The following is a 5,000-nucleotide window of genomic DNA, read 5'->3' as shown; positions in this document are numbered from 1 at the left end:
ATACAACAGGTGTAGTAGACCTCACAGTGAAATGCTGAATACAACAGGTGTAGTAGACCTCACAGTGAAATGCTGAATACAACAGGTGTAGTAGACCTCACAGTGAAATGCTGAATACAACAGGTGTAGTAGACCTCACAGTGAAATGCTGCATACAACAGGTGTAGTAGACCTCACAGTGAAATGCTGAATACAACAGGTGTAGTAGACCTCACAGTGAAATGCTGAATACAACATGTGTAGTAGACCTCACAGTGAAATGCTGAATACAACAGGTGTAGTAGACCTCACAGTGAAATGCTGAATACAACAGGTGTAGTAGACCTCACAGTGAAATGCTGAATACAACAGGTGTAGTAGACCTCACAGTGAAATGCTGAATACAACAGGTGTAGTAGACCTCACAGTGAAATGCTGAATACAACAGGTGTAGACCTCACAGTGAAATGCTGAATACAACAGGTGTAGTAGACCTCACAGTGAAATGCTGAATACAACAGGTGTAGTAGACCTCACAGTGAAATGCTGAATACAACAGGTGTAGTAGACCTCACAGTGAAATGCTGAATACAACAGGTGTAGTAGACCTCACAGTGAAATGCTGAATACAACAGGTGTAGTAGACCTCACAGTAATATGCTGAATACAACAGGTGTAGTAGACCTCACAGTGAAATGCTGAATACAACAGGTGTAGTAGACCTCACAGTGAAATGCTGAATACAACAGGTGTAGTAGACCTCACAGTGAAATGCTGAATACAACAGGTGTAGTAGACCTCACAGTGAAATGCTGAATACAACAGGTGTAGTAGACCTCACAGTGAAATGCTGAATACAACAGGTGTAGTAGACCTCACAGTGAAATGCTGAATACAACAGGTGTAGTAGACCTCACAGTGAAATGCTGAATACAACAGGTGTAGTAGACCTCACAGTGAAATGCTGAATACAACAGGTGTAGTAGACCTCACAGTGAAATGCTGAATACAACAGGTGTAGTAGACCTCACAGTGAAATGCTGAATACAACAGGTGTAGTAGACCTCACAGTGAAATGCTGAATACAACAGGTGTAGTAGACCTCACAGTGAAATGCTGAATACAACAGGTGTAGTAGACCTCACAGTGAAATGCTGAATACAACAGGTGTAGTAGACCTCAGAGTGAAATGCTGAATACAACAGGTGTAGTAGACCTCACAGTGAAATGCTGAATACAACAGGTGTAGTAGACCTCACAGTGAAATGCTGAATACAACAGGTGTAGTAGACCACACAGTGAAATGCTGAATACAACAGGTGTAGTAGACCTCACAGTGAAATGCTGAATACAACAGGTGTAGTAGACCTCACAGTGAAATGCTGAATACAACAGGTGTAGTAGACCTCACAGTGAAATGCTGAATACAACAGGTGTAGTAGACCTCACAGTGAAATGCTGAATACAACAGGTGTAGTAGACCTCACAGTGAAATGCTGAATACAACAGGTGTAGTAGACCTCACAGTGAAATGCTGAATACAACAGGTGTAGTAGACCTCACAGTGAAATGCTGAATACAACAGGTGTAGTAGACCTCACAGTGAAATGCTGAATACAACAGGTGTAGTAGACCTCACAGTGAAATGCTGAATACAACAGGTGTAGTAGACCTCACAGTGAAATGCTGAATACAACAGGTGTAGTAGACCTCACAGTGAAATGCTGAATACAACAGGTGTAGTAGACCTCACAGTGAAATGCTGAATACAACAGGTGTAGTAGACCTCACAGTGAAATGCTGAATACAACAGGTGTAGTAGACCTCACAGTGAAATGCTGAATACAACAGGTGTAGTAGACCTCACAGTGAAATGCTGAATACAACAGGTGTAGTAGACCTCACAGTGAAATGCTGAATACAACAGGTGTAGTAGACCTCACAGTGAAATGCTGAATACAACAGGTGTAGTAGACCTCACAGTGAAATGCTGAATACAACAGGTGTAGTAGACCTCACAGTGAAATGCTGAATACAACAGGTGTAGTAGACCTCACAGTGAAATGCTGAATACAACAGGTGTAGTAGACCTCACAGTGAAATGCTGAATACAACAGGTGTAGTAGACCACACAGTGAAATGCTGAATACAACAGGTGTAGTAGACCTCACAGTGAAATGCTGAATACAACAGGTGTAGTAGACCTCACAGTGAAATGCTGAATACAACAGGTGTAGTAGACCTCACAGTGAAATGCTGAATACAACAGGTGTAGTAGACCTCACAGTGAAATGCTGAATACAACAGGTGTAGTAGACCTCACAGTGAAATGCTGAATACAACAGGTGTAGTAGACCTCACAGTGAAATGCTGAATACAACAGGTGTAGTAGACCTCACAGTGAAATGCTGAATACAACAGGTGTAGTAGACCTCACAGTGAAATGCTGAATACAACAGGTGTAGTAGACCTCACAGTGAAATGCTGAATACAACAGGTGTAGTAGACCTCACAGTGAAATGCTGAATACAACAGGTGTAGTAGACCTCACAGTGAAATGCTGAATACAACAGGTGTAGTAGACCTCACAGTGAAATGCTGAATACAACAGGTGTAGTAGACCTCACAGTGAAATGCTGAATACAACAGGTGTAGTAGACCTCACAGTGAAATGCTGAATACAACAGGTGTAGTAGACCTCACAGTGAAATGCTGAATACAACAGGTGTAGTAGAACTCACAGTGAAATGCTGAATACAACAGGTGTAGTAGACCTCACAGTGAAATGCTGAATACAACAGGTGTAGTAGACCTCACAGTGAAATGCTGAATACAACAGGTGTAGGTAGACCTTACAGTGAAACGCTGAATACAACAGGTGTAGTAGACCTCACAGTGAAATGCTGAATACAACAGGTGTAGTAGACCTTACAGTGAAATGCTGAATACAACAGGTGTAGTAGACCTCAGAGTGAAATGCTGAATACAACAGGTGTAGTAGACCTCACAGTGAAATGCTGAATACAACAGGTGTAGTAGACCTCACAGTGAAATGCTGAATACAACAGGTGTAGTAGACCTCACAGTGAAATGCTGAATACAACAGGTGTAGTAGACCTCACAGTGAAATGCTGAATACAACAGGTGTAGTAGACCTCACAGTGAAATGCTGAATACAACAGGTGTAGTAGACCTCACAGTGAAATGCTGAATACAACAGGTGTAGTAGACCTCACAGTGAAATGCTGAATACACCATGTGTAGTAGACCTCACAGTGAAATGCTGAATACAACAGGTGTAGTAGACCTCACAGTGAAATGCTGAATACAACAGGTGTAGTAGACCTCACAGTGAAATGCTGAATACAACAGGTGTAGTAGACCTCACAGTGAAATGCTGAATACAACAGGTGTAGTAGACCTCACAGTGAAATGCTGAATACAACAGGTGTAGTAGACCTCACAGTGAAATGCTGAATACAACAGGTGTAGTAGACCTCACAGTGAAATGCTGAATACAACAGGTGTAGTAGACCTCACAGTGAAATGCTGAATACAACAGGTGTAGTAGACCTCACAGTGAAATGCTGAATACAACAGGTGTAGTAGACCTCACAGTGAAATGCTGAATACAACAGGTGTAGGTAGACCTCACAGTGAAACGCTGAATACAACAGGTGTAGTAGACCTCACAGTGAAATGCTGAATACAACAGGTGTAGTAGACCTCACAGTGAAACGCTGAATACAACAGGTGTAGTAGACCTCACAGTGAAATGCTGAATACAACAGGTGTAGTAGACCTCACAGTGAAATGCTGAATACAACAGGTGTAGGTAGACCTCACAGTGAAACGCTGAATACAACAGGTGTAGTAGACCTCACAGTGAAATGCTGAATACAACAGGTGTAGTAGACCTCACAGTGAAATGCTGAATACAACAGGTGTAGTAGACCTCACAGTGAAATGCTGAATACAACAGGTGTAGTAGACCTCACAGTGAAATGCTGAATACAACAGGTGTAGTAGACCTCACAGTGAAATGCTGAATACAACAGGTGTAGTAGACCTCACAGTGAAACGCTGAATACAACAGGTGTAGTAGACCTCACAGTGAAATGCTGAATACAACAGGTGTAGTAGACCTCACAGTGAAATGCTGAATACAACAGGTGTAGTAGACCTCACAGTGAAATGCTGAATACAACAGGTGTAGTAGACCTCACAGTGAAACGCTGAATACAACAGGTGTAGTAGACCTCACAGTGAAACGCTGAATACAACAGGTGTAGTAGACCTCACAGTGAAATGCTGAATACAACAGGTGTAGTAGACCTCACAGTGAAATGCTGAATACAACAGGTGTAGTAGACCTCACAGTGAAATGCTGAATACAACAGGTGTAGTAGACCTCACAGTGAAATGCTGAATACAACAGGTGTAGTAGACCTCACAGTGAAATGCTTAATACAACAGGTGTAGTAGACCTCACAGTGAAATGCTGAATACAACAGGTGTAGTAGACCTCACAGTGAAATGCTGAATACAACAGGTGTAGTAGACCTCACAGTGAAATGCTGAATACAACAGGTGTAGTAGACCTCACAGTGAAATGCTGAATACAACAGGTGTAGTAGACCTCACAGTGAAATGCTGAATACAACAGGTGTAGTAGACCTCACAGTGAAATGCTGAATACAACAGGTGTAGTAGACCTCACAGTGAAATGCTGAATACAACAGGTGTAGTAGACCTCACAGTGAAATGCTGAATACAACAGGTGTAGTAGACCTCACAGTGAAATGCTGAATACAACAGGTGTAGTAGACCTCACAGTGAAATGCTGAATACAACAGGTGTAGTAGACCTCACAGTGAAATGCTGAATACAACAGGTGTAGTAGACCTCACAGTGAAATGCTGAATACAACAGGTGTAGTAGACCTCACAGTGAACTGCTGAATACAACAGGTGTAGTAGACCTCACAGTGAAATGCTGAATACAACAGGTGTAGTAGACCT

At 42.2% G+C, this 5,000-nt stretch overlaps 1 protein-coding gene across 1 annotated transcript in view; it reads right to left on the bottom strand.

Moving 5' to 3' along the window:
- LOC106594877 (phosphatidylinositol 4,5-bisphosphate 3-kinase catalytic subunit alpha isoform) overlaps window positions 1–5,000 on the bottom strand; it is a 120,458-nt gene that overhangs the window by 77,107 nt on the left and 38,351 nt on the right. The gene's annotated exons all lie outside the window — the stretch shown is intronic.

This window comes from Salmo salar, chromosome 07 (assembly GCF_965601325.2).
Source record: "Salmo salar chromosome 07, fSalSal1, whole genome shotgun sequence".
NCBI lineage: Eukaryota > Metazoa > Chordata > Actinopteri > Salmoniformes > Salmonidae > Salmo > Salmo salar.
The sequence above is the reverse complement of the archived record's forward strand: the minus strand, read 5'-3'. Positions and strand labels throughout refer to the sequence as shown.